General features: G+C 44.8%; 1 protein-coding gene across 1 annotated transcript in view; it reads left to right on the forward strand.

Moving 5' to 3' along the window:
• Positions 1–19,487, forward strand: part of SLC8A1 (solute carrier family 8 member A1) — a 354,730-nt gene that overhangs the window by 57,864 nt on the left and 277,379 nt on the right. The window lies entirely within an intron of this gene.

A 19,487-nucleotide genomic window follows, 5' to 3' on the forward strand; every position in this document is an offset into this window, starting at 1 on the left:
GGTCCGTGTGTCTGGAGTGTGTCTAAATTTTATGCATACTCCTGCAATAGATGCAGAATTTCTTTTAAAAACAGTCTGATTATAGAACTATTATATATAGATTAAAAAATTATTGAATCCATAAGGCTTTGATAATTTGAGCAAAAGATTGATGAAGTCTAGAGAAACCCTCTTGTATCTGTCTCCTTGTGAAGATGTGGTACAATCATTTTCTTAGTAGGACACTGTTTACACCTAAAGGTAAAGTGATGGCTTCCTGTTGAATGTACTGAAGGAAAGGCATTAAGATCTCCAAAGCAATGGTGTTCACTAATGATGCAAGTTCAGATCTGAAAAGATCCACTGGAATCCTGCAATCCTAACCACACTTACCTGAGAGTGAGCCCCGCTGAACAAAATAGGACTTACTTCTGAGTAGACCTGGTTAGGATTGTGCCCTCAGAGTTCCGTGAGTGTTTGTAGAACAATTATTGTAGAAACTCATTTCAAATAAAGGCGTGCAGGAATTGACAAGCTGGATAATTCCTGATTTATAATTAATAGTTTGAAATTATGGTTTATGGTGACTTTAATCCTGACTTTGGGAGGTGGGCACCACAAATTTAAGAATGTAAGAACTGCCCCGTTGGATTAGACCTTGAAGCATGTAGTTCAGCACCTTATTTCCAACAGCACCCAGTCAAACACTTCTGGCTGCTCAAACGTAGGGCATGAAAGCAATCACCTTCTCCATTAGTTTGTCTCCATGCTGCATCCGTGCAGCATGGGCTGATAGCTCTTGATCTGCAATCCAGGGTATGCGTTTGTAGTGTTGTAGTATAGCAAGTAGTGTCATGGAACAGGCCCACAAGGCAGCAGCTGAGCCAGTTGCGGAATCACATTCCTTGTAGCATTCAAAGTAGAAACAAATGCATTTTGGGGGTTTGGGACAGGAAAGATCACATTTTCTAAAGTACAAAATATGGTAAGGTACTTCCTCAAGTGATGAGAAGTTTCAGGGCCAGTGCTGCCTTGGGGTTGGCTCTCTTTGGAGGAGAGATCACTAGAGGTTTTTGGGTCTTTGTAATATTTGATTTATTTACGTACAAAAATACAAGTAGGGCATATGCACTCCTTCTAGGTTTAGATCCTGTGCCTTGTATCAGATCCCCAGGGAGGCACTCCTGTACCGCAAGGTGTTTTTAATTGGCTGGTTCCCAGCTTAGTTTTTGTCTTTCATTCAGTCTGTGTTAAAATGACAAAAGTGCTGTTTACTCACACATGGGCACCTTACTTCAGCCCCACCCCTTAGCTTGGCGGGATGTGTGTGTCACAGCTTCCAAGCTCTAGTGGCTTGCCACATTCTAAGGAGATCTTTACATATCTCCCATTAAGGCACATGAGGGCCCTTAAGGAACACTTACTGTTGTAGCACAATCCACGTATGTGGTGCTTTACAAAGAACGCCTGCTCAAGGGGGCTTACAGTATAAATATTGACACAAGGAAGGCAACAGATGGACCAGGGAAAACGGAGGCAAGGGTAAACAAGAAAAGAATATGTGACTTAAACGTATTAGAGCTTAAACAACATGGAATCTGTATAGTATTGGCAACCTTCAGTCTCGAAAGACTATGGTATCACGCTCTGAAAGGTGGTTCTGGCACAGCGTCTAGTGTGGCTGAAAAGGCCAATTCAGGAGTGACAATCCCTTCCACACCGGGAGCAAGTGCAGTCTGTCCCTGGTCTGTCTCCCTGGCTATGGGCCTTCCTTCTTTGCCTCTTAGCCTCAGACTGTTGGCAAAGTGTCTCTTCAAACTGGGAAAGGCCATGCTGCACAGCCTGCCTCCAAGCGGGCTGCTCAGAGGCCAGGGTTTCCCACTTGTTGAGGTCCATCCCTAAGGCCTTCAGATCCCTCTTGCAGATGTCCTTGTATCGCAGCTGTGGTCTACCTGTAGGGTGCTTTCCTTGCACGAGTTCTCCATAGAGGAGATCCTTTGGGATCCGGCCATCATCCATTCTCACGACATGACCAAGCCAACGCAGGCGTCTCTGTTTCAGCAGTGAATACATGCTAGGGATTCCAGCACATTCCAGGACTGTGTTGTTTGGAACTTTGTCCTGCCAGGTGATGCCGAGGATGCGTCGGAGGCAGCGCATGTGGAAAGCGCTCAGTTTCCTCTCCTGTTGTGAGCGAAGAGTCCATGACTCGCTGCAGTACAGAAGTGTACTCAGGACGCAAGCTCTGTAGACCTGGATCTTGGTATGTTCCGTCAGCTTCTTGTTGGACCAGACTCTCTTTGTGAGTCTGGAAAACGTGGTAGCTGCTTTACCGATGCGCTTATTTAGCTCGGTATCGAGAGAATGAGTGTCGGAGATCGTTGAGCCAAGGTACACAAAGTCATGGACAACCTCCAGTTCATGCTCAGAGATTGTAATGCAGGGAGGTGAGTCCACATCCTGAACCATGACCTGTGTTTTCTTCAGGCTGATTGTCAGTCCAAAATCTTGGCAGGCCTTGCTAAAACGATCCATGAGCTGCTGGAGATCTTTGGCAGAGTGGGTAGTGACATGGAATCTGTAGAACATGGAATCTGTAGCACCTTAAAAACTAACCAGTTTATTTTAGCATAAAAAACTAACCAGTTTATTTTAGCACCTTCCATGGAAACATGGAACATGGAATCTGTAGCACCTTAAAAACTAACCAGTTTATTTTAGCATACGCTTCAGTGGTCTGTAGTCCACTTCGGTATTATTTTAACTTGGTTATATTCCAATCCTATTCCCCCCTCCCCACTATTGGAACTAGCTTCTGGAATGCTGGTGCAGAGGCTGGCATGGAGTGTAGGCATGGCAGCATGGAGCACCTGCTGATGATGGCATGTCAGGACAGAGGGTGAAATGGAACAGAATGGATAGGGCCAGAGGCATGATGGAGGCAGGAGGGGTGGCACTTGTGCCAGATGCTATCCTCTCCAATAGCCCCTGACAACCCTTTCTGTCTTTGGACTTGTGCAGCTAAAGAGCTGGTGCAGGTCCAAGGAGACCCATTGGTGAGTGGGAGGGTTACAGGTAGGTAAGGCGAAATATTTTCCCAAGCTTCCTGGTCTCCTTCCTGCAAGATGCAACACAAGCCACCTTGGCAAGGCTGTATCAGCAGGGGACGCAGCAGAGGGGAGGAAGAATAGGATTGGGCTGTTAAAACAGGGAATGGAAACTAAAACTTTAACAAGCAGTTTGTTTCACCAAAGGGACTGCCAGCCAGTCAGGACAATATTTTGATTCCTGTTGCAGGAAAAACATACTATCGCTACAACAACAAAAGTATTATCTTGAAGAAAAAAATGGTGGGATGAACACAGCGAGTGTTTAATAATCTGATTGCATGGACAGGCGCTATGACAGTGCTGCTGGGGAAGCCTTGATGACAGCCAAAATTAGGAGAAGCGTTTTATTAGGGAAATCCCATGTTGCTAATATCTCCTCAGAGCCAATGACATGACTGAACAGATAGGCTACTGTGCTGTGAATGCAGTCCTTTTAAGTAGCTCTGAGTTTACTGGAACAAGGGGAATTGAAGGCCTGACATCACAGCAGGGTTGGCACAGCTGGATATCTCTAGCTATACCCTGGCAGGGTCGATGCCGGCTGCTGTGCAGCTGCTATATGTTTCTGGTTTACTAACATACTAACACATAGAATTTTTTTAAAATTCACATTCAGAAGAGGCTAGACAGAGACCATGACCCGACACAGTGTTCTTCAGAAAACATTCAAAGTAGGCCCCTGTATTGCCAAGACTTACAGGATATTAATACGAGGGTCGCCCAGAAAGTAATGCACCACATTTTTTTTCTCAGCCTACAGTAATGGTACGAATGCGAAACTTTAGATATACATTATTTGAATTTTCAGGAGTGCGCACACAAATTTTTGGTTTCTTCAGACAGATAGCGTAGCTGCAGCAGTGTTTCGAAATGGCGTCTGTAAGTGATGTACGTTCCAAGCAGCGTGTCGTCATTGAATTTCTCACTGCGGAGAAAGAAACTGTTGGGAACATTCACAAACGTTTGTGTACAGTTTATGGAGAATCTGCAGTCGACAGAAGTACAGTTAGTCGCTGGGCACAGAGGGTGAGGCCATTAGAAGGTGGTTTGGCAGAGCTCCAAGATTTGCAGCGTTCGGGGCGGCCATCCACGGCTGTCACACCTGACAAGACGCAGCTTGCTGATGTGCTCATTCGCGAGGACCGACGCATAACGACTAGGCAGTTGGCGCTGAAGCTGTCAATCAGCAAAGGAAGTGTGGATGCAATCATCCGTGCTCTTGATTACTCAAAAGTGTGTGCACGATGGGTTCCGCGCTGTCTTATGGTGGACCACAAATCTCTCAGAAAAAACATTTCTTCTGAGTTGCTGAAACGTTTTGAAGATGAGGGGGAAGCGTTCTTGTCCAGGATTGTGACAGGTGATGAAACCGGGGTTCACCATTTTGAGCCCAAAACAAAACGACAGTCGATGGAATGGTGTCATCCTCAATCTCCACAGAAGAAAAAATTCAAAGCAACTGCTTCCGCCGGTAAGGCCATGATCACTGTGTTTTGGGACTGTGAGGGCGTCATACTCATTGATGTGATGCCAAGAGGCAGCACCATTAATTCTGAAGCTTATGTGAAGACATTAACCAAACTCAAGAAGCGCTTCCAGCGACTTCGGCGCCATAACAACCCAGGTGAATGTTTGATTCAACATGATAACGCTCGGCCTCACACAAGTTTGAGGACTTCGGAACACATCACTAAACAGGGTTGGACTGTGTTACCCCATCCACCCTACAGCCCTGACCTAGCTCCCTCAGACTTCCACTTGTTTGGGCCATTAAAGGATGCCATTTGTGGAAGACATTTTGAGGATGACGAAGAGGTAATTCGCACAGTGCAGAAATGGCTTCGTGACCAGAAGAAGGAGTGGTACCGACAGGGCATACATGCCCTTGTGTCTCGCTGGAGGAAGGCCATAGAGAACTGGAAAAATAGAGAGTGTAGAAGAAACATCATTCTTTCTTGTGTGTAAGTTTCATTGTGTTCAGTAAATAATTGTTGAAGAAAAAAAATGTGGTGCATTACTTTCTGGGCGACCCTCGTATTTTACACCTTCTGAGATCCAGATGCTGTTGTCAGTATTTGTGAAAAGAATGAGATGGCATTTTTGAAATATTAAATGGGTATTAAAAATATTGACAGCTGAATATTTTGTGGGAGGGTGTGTTGTGTACCTGTATTTACAAAATATCCTTATCTAACTTTCCCATTATGAAAATAACACCCAAGGCGGCTTACAAGATTCAAAAACAATTAAAGCACAGTAAAAAAGATGCATAATAATTCAACAATAAGGCAGAAACAAGCAATTAAAAAAAAACTCAGCAGCAAATATGACATAGTGATCTCATCTGACTGGCAAATTAAACGCCTTCCTGAATAACTTGGCAGCCTGATCCCAAAGCTGACCATTCAGATACAGAAGACACGTAGAGAAGTGTTGTGGATGACTGCCTCTCAGCTATGAATCTCCCTGTCCTTGGAGATCCGCCAAACGCATTGCCTGATCATCTTTCAGAAGTAACAGAATGTGTGTGCGCTCAGACCTCTGTTATCACTACTTAAATCAGAATGGCAAAGAAGCATAGCCAGCCAGTGCATTAGTACTTCAGTGCCAAGGGGAAATTGCATTAAGTTACGCTGGAGAGCAATGCAAGGTTCCCTTGGGATGAGGTAAACAAGTGGACAAAGAGGCACCTTTTAAAGCGATGTCCTCTTATATTTAGCAGGGGGAGAGCAACTGTCCCTCTTCTTCCCAGCATGGTATCTTTTCCAGTGGCTGTTGCTGGTGTCTCTTCTGCATCTCTTTTTATACTGTGAACCATTTATTGATTTGTTCTGCTGTATAAACCGCTTTATGAACTGCTTTTTGTTGAAAAGTGGTATATAAATAATAATAATAATAATAATAATATTGTATTGGCAACCTTCAGTCTCGAAAGACTATGGTATCGCGCTCTGAAAGGTGGTTCTGGCACAGCGTCTAGTGTGGCTGAAAATAATAATAATTAATAACCCAATGAGAATGTGGCTGTGCATTGGGCTGCTTGGTTTCCCCCCCCCCCCACATCATGTTCAAAGCTGCCTTGAGAAGAGACCCAAATTCTGGTGGTTGACTGCACAAAATCAGGCAGAAGGAACTTCCAATTGTGTATGGAGTAATGAATATCTATGTTGTTGTTTTTTTATCGTTCCTGAAATTAGTCACAAATTAGCTTCATATTTGCTTACTCTCTTTTTTTTCCCCTTCCAAGCACTGACATGTGTGAATGGGTTGAAATCACAGTGAGCGTTTCATTCTTGGTTTCCATGTTCTGGAACGGAGTCGGTCTATTTCTGACAAAGTCTTGGTGAAAGAACTAGCCTTGTTACTGTCTTGGTTAATTACACGGTACGTACACCATTCAGCCGCTGCACACGCACAGTGCAGTTCAACATTACAGTGGATATCTGAGCTCTGGGAACCGCTGCATCTTTTGGATTGCACCATTTACAATGTATGTAAGAACAGAGCTGGAAAAACAGAAGCCAGCATCAAATTCTTTGGCATCAGCCCTGCAGAGGGGCAGAAAGTAGGTCAGAATTCTTAGGTGTCAGGCAACCCTGGAAAAATTCTAAGCAGCTGGTCAACCAGCTGCCTACAAATTTGGCTCTAAGACATTACCTCCGTCTCTGTTTCCCGTTGCGTCCTTTAATATTGACTGAGAGCACATTCTTAAAAATACTGCCTCTGTGCCAAATCATTCAGCATAGCTAGCGTGCATAGCAAGGTGACTTGGGAACCTATCCCGCAGTGGTAGAAATTTCTCTCTTGTAAGTGTTGGCAAAACTCTAATCTTGGGCATTATTCACAAGTGTTATAGTATTTACGCTGTATCCTGTGCTCACTTTCAATGGAAGAAGTTCTATTGAACTAAGTGGAGCTTACATCTGAATAAACTTTGATAGAACTGAGCCATAAGTGATTCACAGGCCTTTCTTCCAGCACTGTTTGTTCATGTAAAAGATCCTTCTTGTGCACAGCCCATCATACAGAACATCAAAAAGACAGCTCAGATGGTGCAATCTCTTTTGTGAGTTCTGCCTACTTGTGGCAGGCCATGGATCTCTGTGACTCTGAGCAAGCACGATGTGCCAGAGGCCTGTCTGGAGCTTCAGGGAGATGTCATCGCCAAGCATCTCTGTTGCACAGCTGATCTGCAGCAAGCCGAGGGCTCATCAGGCCAGAGCAGCAGCAGCTGGAGGCAGGCACTGACCCATAAAAGGAGCTAAGGGGCAGGACAGTGGAGGGAGACACAGGAGCCAGAAGGGACCAAAGGAAAGAGCTAGGGTGATTAAAGGGACGTGGAGGAAGGGCAAAACGGGAGGAGACGAGATGTGATAGTGAGCAGAGAGGGGGGGGCAGGAGGAACCAGGCAGAATAATGTGGGGAGGCCAAAGAAAGGCTCATGGGGCTGCAGAACCAGGAGCGACAGAAAGAGAGAGCAAAGAGGTGAAAGGGAAAGGAAGAAGTCAGCCAATTTCCCAAGGAAACCAGGACCATAATAGTCTGGAGGCCCCTGGCAAAGCTCCTATGAGGCCACCCTTTGTGAGCAGGATGACCAGATAGAATGGAGGTCAGAGTGTCCACTGTACACTCTACAGACTGTAGACTGTCAGTCTGACTGTGTCTGACTAGTGGTGTAGACAGACTACAGACTGTCCACTGTACTGTTCGAAGAGGGAATTTTGGCAGGTGCAGCTTGAAATGGAATAGTTTAAAAAGCTGTACCTGCTTTCCATTTCAAGCTGCACCTGCCAAAATTCCCTCTTCGAACAGTATAGGTACTCTGCCCTCGATTCTATCTAGTCATGTTGTTTGTAAGACCAGTGCCCTGAAGGGACTCCACCAGGGAAGAAGAGAGCCCAGGGGCTAGGGCAGTTCACCTCATTTCCCTCAAGGAGCTCCCCATTTCCCCTGGGCATGACTGGCCTCCTCCTGAGGCCACCCTCCTAGATAGACATCCAGGTTCCATCATTGCAGAAGGAAAAGAGACAAGCTAAAGGGTGAAGCAACCCATCATTTAAGCCAGGTGTGTCCAAGCCTTTTGACAGGAGGGCCACACCATCTCTCTGACACTGTGTTGGGGGGCCGGGGGAAAAAACTAATTTACATTTCAAATTTGAATAAATTTACATAAATGAATGTATTAGAGATGGAACTAATGTGAATGAATGAAGGTCTTGCAATCATTCAAGGCCTATAAATTGCCTTGTATAAAGCAAGACCGGCCTTTCCTTCACTGCAGCAGCAGCAGCATCATAGACGTGAAACAGCAAGCAGTGGAGGGAGCCCTTGTCCTACAACTCATGAGAGAAGTCGAACAGTCGCCCTCATGCTGAGAACAGTTGCATTGGGCCAGCACGGGCTCTAGCAATTCTCCAAAGGGTCAGAGGCTCATTGGAGACTGAGGCTCCCCGCGGGCCGGATTGGGAGTCCCTTAGGGCTGCAAGCGGCCCCTGGGCCTGGGTTTGGGCACCCCTGATTTAAGCTCATGTGTTCCAGCAGGGACTGTTTTTGAGGTGCTGTTAAAGGAAAGGAGAGATGGCATCTGCTTGTGTGCTTTGTCTGTTGGGGCATTCATGTCCTTTCCACAGCCTGAGGGTGTGGAGCTGCCCCCTTGGGACAATGGGGTGAGTGGAGCACTCTGCACAATTGAGATTTGGTTTGGAAGAATTCTGACATTAAAACAGCTCGTGGGAATCAGGCTGCAGACAAAAGTTTGGATGATTTATTCATCTGCTCCAGCAGTTTGTGTTGGCTGAGGATACCTGTGCCAAATACTTTTAAGGTTGTGGAGCTGGTCCAGATGGTGACAATACTCCCTCTTCTATATAACCTTAGGCACTGACCCATAGTTTAATAATTTCTCTTGAGCCATCTGCTTTCCATTCTTGCCAAAGGGATTTCACAGAATGGCTGCTTGCTTTTTCAAAACTTGTGAATCGTTTTGGGACATTCAAGAATATCTGAATATATTTGCCAGCCAAATATTTTTAATGGAGAATTCATAATATTACTTTATCCTCTTAAACACAAAAGTTCCCAAAAGATATTGGTAACTATGGAAAGTCTTTTGGCTTGCAGTTTCTGATTTTCAAAGAGCATCTATTTGATTAGTTGCATTTAGAGCAAAATCATGTGACTTAACCAAATGAGAGGTGACATGGATAACATATAAAATAAGGATATTTTTACATGTAGTCCAAACTCCTAACAATATTTTTGTGCAGAATTGTTTTGTTATATATGCTGTTAGACCCCCAACTTTGACAGCCCAATCCCATGGTTGTGTTATGTTGGTGGAATGCATGTTCTGCCAGCATAATGCACTTTGACATCGCCAAAGTGAGCATCCAGTTCCATGTGGAGATGGACTAGGGTGCCTGGTGGTGCAGCTAGGGCCATACAGGGAGGGAGGTGGGGAAGGGGAACATAAGAACAGCCCCACTGGATCAGGCCATAGGCCCATCTAGTCCAGCTTCCTGTATCTCACAGCGGCCCACCAAATGCCCCAGGGAGCACACCAGATAACAAGAGACCTCATTCTGGGGCCCTCCCTTGCATCTGGCCTTCTGACATAGCCCATTTCTAAAATCAGGAGGTTGCACATACATATCATGGCTTGTAACCCGTAATGGATTTTTCCTCCAGAAAATTGTCCAATCCCCTTTTAAAGGCATCCAGGCCAGACACCATCACCACATCCTGTGGCAAGGAGTTCCACAGACCGACCACACGCTGTGTAAAGAAATATTTTCTCTTGTCTGTTCTAACTCTCCCAACACTCAATTTTAGTGGATGTCCCCTGGTTCTGATGTTATGTGAGAGTGTAAAGAGCATCTCTCTATCCACTCTGTCCATCCCCTGCATAATTTTGTATGTCTCAATCATGTCCCCCCTCAGGCGTCTCTTTTTTAGGCTGAAGAGGCCCAAATGCTGTAACCTTTCCTCGTAAGGAAGGTACCCCAGCCCTGTAATCATCTTAGTCGCTCTCTTTTGCACCTTTTCCATTTCCACTATGTCTTTTTTGAGATGCGGCGACCAGAACTGGACACAATACTCCAGGTGTGGCCTTACCATAGATTTGTACAACGGCATTATAATATTAGCCGTTTTGTTCTCAATATCTTTCCGAATGATCCCAAGCATAGAATTGGCCTTCTTAACTGCTGCCGCACATTGGGTCGACACTTTCATTGACCTGTCCACCACCACCCCAAGATCTCTCTCCTGATCTGTCACAAACAGCTCAGAACCGATCAGCTTTCCTGGTCTCAATCCAGGAGAGGACCTGTCCTCTAATTCCCTGACTGTGGAGTTTTTTCAGTAGCCTTTGGTGAGGGACCGTGTCGAACGCCTTCTGAAAGTCCAGATATATAATGTCTACGGGTTCTCCCGCATCCACATGCCTGTTGACCTTTTCAAAGAATTCTATAAGGTTTGTGAGGCAAGACTTACCCTTACAGAAGCCATACTGATTCTCCCTGAGCAAGGCCTGTTCATCTATGTGTTTTGAGATTCTATCTTTGATGAGGCATTCCACCATCTTACCCGGTATAGATGTTAGGCTGACCAGCCTATAGTTTCCTGGGTCCCCCCTCTTTCCCTTTTTAAAGATAGGTGTGACATTTGCTATCCTCCAATCCTCTGGCGCCATGGCCGTTTTGAGGGACAAGTTGCATATTTTAGTCAAGAGATCAGCAACTTCATTCTTCAGTTCCTTAATAACTCTTGGGTGGATGCCATCAGGGCCTGGTGACTTATTGATCTTTAATTTATCAATGAGGTCTGAAACATCTTCTCTTTTAACCTCTATCTGACTTAATTCCTTGGTCAGGAGGGCCCGTTCGGGCAGTGGTATCTGCCCGAGGTCTTCTGCCGTGAAGACAGATGCAAAGAACTCATTTAATTTTTCTGCCATCTCTAAGTCTCCTTTTATCTCCCCTTTCCCTCCCTCACCATCCAGAGGGCCAACTGCTTCTCTGGTGGGTTTCCTGCTTCTAATATATTTGAAGAAGTTTTTATTATTCCCTTTAATGTTGCTGGCCTTGCGTTCCTCATAGTCTCGCTTGGCCTCCCGTATCACCTTCTTACATTTTTTTTTTGCCACAGTTTATCTTCCTTTTTATTCTCCTCGTTAGAGCAAAACTTCCATTTACAGAAGGAAGCTTCCTTGCCCTTTAAGGCCTCTCTAACTTGGCTTGTTAGCCATGCGGGCACCCTCCTGGATTTAGAAGAGCCCGTCTCTCTTTGCGGTATACACCTTTGCTGGGCCTCTATTACTGTTGTTTTAAGCAGCCTCCATGCACTCTGGAGAGACTGGACTCTTTTTACTTTCCCTTTCAACCTCCTTCTAACCAGCCTCCTCATTTGAGGGAAGTCTGCCCGTCGGAAGTCAAGGGTTTTTGTGAGAGATTTGCCTGGTATTCTTCCCCCAACGTGCATGTCGAAACGGATCGCAGCATGATCACTGTTCTCCAATGGCTCAGTAACATTGACATCTCTAACCAGGTCCTGAGTACCACACAATATTAAATCCAGAGTCACCTGTCCTCTGGTGGGCTCCATGTCTAGCTGCTCTAAGGCACAGTCATTTAGCATTTAGGAGGAACTGGGTGGGCAGAATGTGGAGGAAATAGGGCAGGGAGGAGGGTGGATTGGGCCAAGGGAGCGAGGTTCAGCAGTAGCAGTGCCCGCCGAATCCTAACCCCTTTCCTCCACCTAATCTACCTTCTTGGGTCAGCATGGATTGGCACCAATGATATCACTGGTGCAGATGTGCATTGACCCATGGCAGCAGCTGGGGCTTATCTTGAAACAAGAAAACAAATGTTTCCTTACCCTAAGGAGGCCTCAATATGCAGAAACCCCCCCCCCCGCCCGTGGGATACGCCACATTGGAGTTATGGTGGGTTGGGCTGCTCAGCTGAAAACCTATGCACACTGTTGTAGGAGTAAACTCATCTGAATAAAATGGGTCTGACTTTCAAGCAAATACCTTCATGATTTGTTGAAAATCAGAGCTCTAGGACTCTTCACAGCTGCAGTCCCATGACTTGGAGGTAGCTGTCTAGCTACAAATGAGAATATCCCAAAAGAGATCTTACCAAGTGACATTTAGTCAAGCTGACTGCCTGAAGCAGCAGCACTAGGCTAAAGAAACATAGTTCTTTGCCTCAAACTACTTCAAGAATAGAGTGTGCAATATGAAGGCAATAAAGTCACTACAAATCATGTATAGATTTGAAATATTTTCCTGGAGCAGGGTATACCGTGACAAAACCCTAAAGATTTTGTCTGTCACAAGACAAAAGTGTTCACTGTAGAAGTAACAGGTTTTTCCAAACTGTAGAGAAAAACATGGATGGGTATGAAACTGCCCTGTCCATTTGTCCAGGTTTCTGTCATGGTCAGGCTATTGCCTCTGGATCCCAGGACACATAAGTTATGTAATAATGATAATATGTATAGAATTTGTTCAGTCGTTTTGTTTAGTGATTGTTCAAAGCACTTCACATGTATTAAAAATGTAAACTTTATAATAACTGTGTAGGGTATGTAAATATTATTTCCGTATCCCAGCTGGGGGGCTGAGGCTGGAGAGACCATCTGGAGTTTTAATGGCAGTGGCAAGATTTAAACTGAGGTACTGAATCTGATTCACACATCTGTCCCTTCACCATTCCATGGCACCAGCTCGCAATAAATATAGGTACTGATTTGTATCCTACCTTTTAAAAAATAATTTTTATTATCAAACATATAAAAGCATACAAACATGTAAATACAGGCTATAAGACCATCCTATAAACTTAGTCACGTAAAAAATAGTCTCTCTGCTCTGTTCAAGATTCCTCACGTTCTCAGCATATTGAGGTGACGTTTCTACTGTACTCATGTAAATATATGAGGAATTTTTAACAGCCCAATCCTGATCAGCTGTATCTACTGTTGACAAGCAGCAGTCTGGAGATCTCCTTGTGGTAAGGTAAAGTCCCTGCCTGCTCAGTGGAGCAGCTTGGATCTGCACCTGCTAAATAGCTGGCGCAAGTCTGAACTCCCTATGTTGGGCTTTCAGGTCTGGGAAGAGGGATAGGATTTGTCACGCACTGCATGCATTCTGCTAATCTTCTCTTAGGGCGCAATCCTACCCTGTGCTGAAACAGGCAAACCAAGAGGCTTGCGCTGTATCCAGCACAGGACAGGGGTCCAAAGCGGCTCAGCCAGAGGCAAGGGGAAACTTTTTTTCCCCTTACCTCCCGGTAAAGCACCTTTGCCCCTGTGGGTCTCCTCGGATGTGCGCCACCTGCTGAGGTTGCACAAGTCCGAGGAGAATGGAGTGGCTTGAAGCCGCTCTGAACTCCCCAGGAACAGGGTTTGGGATCCAGCATAAGTGCTGGATCCCAGCCTGGCCTCCTACTGCTCGCTCACCCACCCACCCCTGGGGCTGCCCACCACCTGCTTTCCCCAGCCCAGGAACGCCTTCCTCCCATCTCCAGCCCAGCTGGGCTGACGCAAGACTCAGTGAGGATGTTGGCGCAGAGGCTTGTGTCAGCCTCTGCGGGCCGGCACACCTCTGTGCGCCGGCCTGGCTTACTCCCAAGGAAACACAAACATGCTCTACAGCACATTTGTGACCCTCCTGGGTCCCTTGTGCCAGCCCAAGTGAAGGGCAGGATTGCGCCCTGAGCCTAACTTAGGGCCCAATCCTATCCAACTTTCCAGCACTGATGCAGCCGTGCCAACAGGGTGTGCACTGTATTGGGAGAGGGGCAGTCATGGAAGCCTCCTCAAGGTAAGGAAAAGTTTGTTCCCTTACCTTGGAGCTGCATTGTGGCTGCATCAGTGCTGGAAAGTTGGATAGGATTGGGTTTGCATTCAGTTAATTTGGACATTACAGCCATATGCCATATCTTTCTCAGCCACTACTTTAATTTTAGTAAATTTCAGCTTCTCCAGAGTTTTGCTTCTAGCATTTTAGTAACTGTCAGTAAATTTTGTGTTAACTCTTGGTATTCTCTCGTAAGTGCTACTGTCTAAATATTCTAAGAGCATAATTAATGGGCTAAGAGGAATATTATCTTAGCATGAGGCTTATAGTACAATTAATTTTCTTTCAAATCTTGCCATCTCAGGGCAGCACCATCATATGTCTTCAAAATTTGCCTTCTCTCTCATGCATTTCCAACAAAGATTGTCTATACAGGTTGAATATCCCTTATCCAGACTGCTCGGAATGGGAAGTGGTCCAGATTTTGGATTTTTTCCAGATTTTGAAATAGTTGCATTGGATTTTGAATGTCCAAATAAGGGGTAACCTGTATTTACCCAGATCTTACCGTATATCTTTTTTCATGGACCTCAAGGTGTCAGGTGTAGTGTTATCTGGTGAACATAGGATTGTCATGCAGACAGTGTGCAAATGTAAACCTACTTAGCTTAACCAAGTTTACTGCTTCATATGCCTATTTTGGTTGTCTTGAGCAAAGTCACATGTCCTTTCTTATTTCTTTGCAATAAAGTTACTCCGGTATGCAGTGCAGCCTTTACTCTTACAAGGGAGCCATTTGCTCCAGTGCTGCATGAACTAGTTGATCTTCAATCATTTGCAAATATTCCAGATGATACCAGTCTTAATGAGGAGTCATAACACTTCAGGGAACATTTAGTGTTTTTCTAGACAAAGGCAATTAATATCTGTGGTTTTATTGAAGTGTCTCAAGGGTGTCTGATCAGCTTGAGTCTACAAGATAACTGTTCCTTGAAGGGAAAAGCCCCTTAATGGGTAAATCTTTCAATATCTTTGTTTTGGCTGGTAAGGTTGCCAAAGTTCATAATTCCTTGGCTTACAGCCCAAACCCATCCAGGAATAGGCTGCCCAAGGAGGGATTTACTACAGTGGAAGAGGCCATTTTGGAAACGCTGCCACAAGAGGTGGCTACGCTCTACATCATTGTCACTTACTGTCATGCCTGCCGGACCAGGTAAGGCAACAGTGGAGGTGAATGGGGAGGGGGCAAAACTGGGTGGGAAGGAATGGGAGGTGGGAAAGCTACAAGAGGGGCTCGATGCAGTGTCTATGGTGTGCTCCAGACCCTAGCCCCCTTTTAACAGCCTCCCTACCTCTTTCTTCTCCTTGGGCTTGGGCCAGCTACATAGCTGGCACAGGTCCGGGGAGACCCATTGTGGAATGGGAGGTTTGTGAAGGGGTAAGGGGGCATAATCCCCCTCCAAAACCTCCCAATCTGCCCACACTGATACAGCATATTTGTTTTTTGCTCAGCTACTTTGAAGGGGAAGAGGATAAGATTGGGCTCTGAGAGTACATTCTTGGTGATTTATGTTTGCCTCCAACCCAATGTGAGCATTACAGCCTCTAGAGCTCTTCCCTGGATTAGATTGTAATCTGGTTCAGAGATGCTACCGGTCCACCTTGTGCAGCCACCTGAAATGAATTGCATCCACAGAGTATTGCAAGAGGACCGAGGGGTTGATGGATTCAGGGTCTTTCAATTGGAGTCCGCAGCCACCACTTCTCTCCAACCTGCTGCCAATGCAAGCTGCAGTGATCTGCCTGCTTGAGCAAGAAGCAGATCATTCCCTTCCTCACTATGCTCCTTGCACACCGCTGTGAAATCTGGGAGCATGGGACTTCTGGTTTTATTTACTGGGACAGTGCAAATACCATCCCAGTAAATAAAATCGGGGAGCAGGGACAGGAGCGGGGCAGAGAAGGCAGCAGAACCTGCCGCCATATCCTAACCTCCTTCCTGGCCTAGGAGACCCAACACAGGTGTCCTTCAATCTGCACTTGCTCAGTAGTGGGTGCAGATCCAAGGAGACCCATTGGGGCCATCTGGGAATTACATGGGGTAAGGGAGTGTAAGCTCCCTTACCCTGAGTAGCCCTGGTGCTGCTTCCCAGCCCCATGTGATGGAGTGGTAATCATTTTGGCGCTGCTGCAGCCCTGGGAACTGGAAAGCACAGGATTGGGCTGCCCCTGATGTAAGAAACATGCATGCAAGGTCATGTGCACTTGCATTTTGCAGCTTCCTTGTTCTGAATTGCAAGCTGCTTACGCTCCAGAAAATTTGAGAGTTCACTGGGGGAACCTCTGAAAAGAAAATGTTTATTATTCATGAATGCAGATGGAAGTGGATGGGCACAATAACTGCAGAATGTTGGAACTAATCAAAGTTAAACTAGATGTGATCGCAGGATGCAACTTGGATTACCTGTATTTAATCTAAAGCGGAAGGTGGGACAGGAGGAGTTAAAGGGCAGCATGGATAGCTGAGAGCAGGGAAATGAATCTTCCCTTCCCTTTCTCCCTTTCTTCCCTTTCTCAAGAACTCACATTTTTGTAGCAGGGGTTATGTCTGGTCAGCTGAGGTTACATGATTTCAACTCCCTCATGATGTACTTTAATCCCTCCCCCACTCACACTTTAATCAGTGGCAACCTGACTCTTATACACAGGTCTGTTGCCATGGCTCATAGTTTGGCCCTCACATCCTACAGTTTGGTTCTCACATCTAGCTGTGTAACTCACAGTCTCCTACTGGTAAAGTGTGCATAACATTTTCCATGCTAATTATCTGTTTTTAATCGCTTGTGACTTGCAGAAACTTTCCAGACTATTTTTTCTTGACACAGTCGTAAGTAATTAAACAATTAACTATGCCAACTTTGTGGTGTTTAGCACAAACATAAAAAGGTTCACAAAGTTTGATTATACAAAGCACACTTGTATTTAAAAAAAAATAAACTGTGGATAAAATTGCTTGGGGTTAAATGGTAATTATGTGATATTGAGACCCGGTGCAAATGATACACTCACCTCCTGGTGAGTAGACAATTCATGTGAAACTGGGGTTTGTTTAGTTCAATTATCTTGTGAGATTTCATCCTTGTTCCACCTCAGGAACATCCTTTGTGACTCATTCCCGTGTTAAAGTAATTGCATGGCATTCCTTTGTTAAGACCAGATCGCAGGGGTAGAGTGTGTGCCTTGCTTGCAGAATGTCCTTATAACCTCTAGCATCTTTAGGTAGAGCCAGGAAAAGAATACTCTTGTCTGAAACCCTGGAAAGCCCATTTTGAGCATGATGGACCAGTGGTTCAGTTTGATTGAACCACTGCTACTAGAAACTGCCATATCAGACATTAGGAAAGGTCTCTTTGTGGACGGAAAGCAAGGTGCCCTCCAAAGCCCTCTTTTCTGCCAACAAGTTATGTAACTAGTGGAAACAGAGACAGCAACACCTGATCTTGTGGCCAGAGGAAGAAAATGTGCAGCCCTCCTTTGGTGAATAGGCCTTCATTATGTTGTGCGCAGCATGAGCACCAGTGATAACCAAGCGCATAAAAATAACCACAGAAAGTAGCACATATCTCTTTTCCCAAGGTTGTTGGGAAGGTAAAGCCAAGTCTTCCATTATTTAGATGAAAGGTTAATACCGTTCTAATTCCAAAGGCTTTTAACAAGCAATTGGGGCTGACCACTGCCTTATTGACCAGCTTTCTCAGTTTTTATCCTATTATCTATTGCTGCCACTGCTGTTAAAATTGTGTGTGCATGTGTCTGCTTGTTTTTGGATGAATGTTTTATTGTAAACCTCTTGGGATATTTTTAACAGAAAAGCATAATCGAACTCTTTTAAAGAAATAAAAACTGGCAAGCTCAAAAGGAAAAAGAACTGTGTGTGGCAAAGTGAAGGAAAATGCTTTAAACCAAAATCCTCTGGGACCATAGTGACTAACAAGAATATTGTGGATTAGGCAAGAAGCAACATTATCAGATGCATGAAGTGAACTGTGGTGGTGGATATGATAGGTTTATGAGTCTATAAAGAGGTGGGTAGGACTGTTGCGCAAAGTGAACTGAGCAAGATCACTTGAAGAGCCCACTGCCAGTCAGCATAGTCTGAACTAAGCAAGGCCTGCAATCCTGTACACTCTTTCCTGGGAGTAAGTCCCATTGAACACAATGCGACTTGCTTCTGAGTAGATGTGCATAGAATTGAGCTGAACATGGACCAGTGACCTGATTCAGTACTGTATAAGCTAGTTTCATATGCCCATAACTTCAAAACATTCTTGGCTTAAGTATGCATCCTGGTTCAACTGTTTTGTTACCTATGTAGAAAACTACCAGCTTGCCAAATTCCGAAGTCAAGTAGTAGTTCTTTCAAGTGTCTAGATTGCCAGACCTATTTCTCAAGTTTCCTAGTTAAACACATACTGGTATGCTATTAGGCAACTTGGCTGTAGAATAGATGACAATAAAATACAGAAAGCAAAGTTGTATACATACTTATTCTTCTTTGTTACTGAATATAGAATGCACTACAGATATATATGTTACATTTGGAAAAGATCTAACAGATTTCCTTTTCTAAAAAAAGTTAAAAGATATGACTTCAGAGATAGATTTTGTCTTTAAAAAATTTGTTCAGTTTAATTAGTTTTAAACTCCCAGTTTATGCTCTTTTTTATTTCACTGACTTTTATTTTAATGCAGGTTGAACCGGAAATTACTAAATTACTACACCAGGACTACAGGTCTCAGAATATAACTTTAGCAAATAGTTTAGCAAACTTTAGCATTACTTGATGCACCATTATTATAATATTATAATACCATTATGCAAATTGATGGTGCAGTTGCACCTAGAGTGTTGTGTTCAGTTCTGGTCCCAACATCTTAAAAAGGATATAGTGGAACTAGAAAAGGTGCAAAAGAGAGCTACCAAAATTATTATTGGGCTGGGGCACCTCCTTTATTAGGAAAGGCTGCAGTGCTTGAGGCTCTTCAGTCTAGACCAGGGGTGTCCAAAGTTTTTGGCAGGAGGGCCACATCATCTCTCTGACACTGTTTCGGGGGCTGGGGAAAAAAAAGAATTAATTTACATTTAAAATTTAAATAAATTTAATAAGTTTACATAAATGAATATATTAAAGATGAACTTATATGAATGAATGAAGGTCTTGCAATAGCTCCAGGCCTATAAAAGGCCTTGCACAAAGCAAGGCTGGCCTTTCCTTTGCTGCCACTACTGCATCACAGATGTGAAACAACAAGCAGTGAAGGGAGCAGCTGAGAGCAGTTGCGTCGGGCCAGTGTGGGCTCCAACAAATCTCCAGAGGACCAGAGGCTCATTGGAGACTGGGGGCTCCCTGAGGGCCACATTGAGAGGCCTGGAGGGCCACAAGTGGCACCAGGGCCGGGGTTTGAGCACCCCTCGTCTAGACAAGAGACACCTGGGGTGGACGTGATTGTGACATACAAAATTATACGGGGGATCAATAGAGTGGATAGAGAGATACTCTTTTCTCTCTCACCCAACACCAGAAGTAGGG

Source organism: Tiliqua scincoides, chromosome 1, assembly GCF_035046505.1.
Source record: "Tiliqua scincoides isolate rTilSci1 chromosome 1, rTilSci1.hap2, whole genome shotgun sequence".
Classification (NCBI taxonomy): domain Eukaryota; kingdom Metazoa; phylum Chordata; class Lepidosauria; order Squamata; family Scincidae; genus Tiliqua; species Tiliqua scincoides.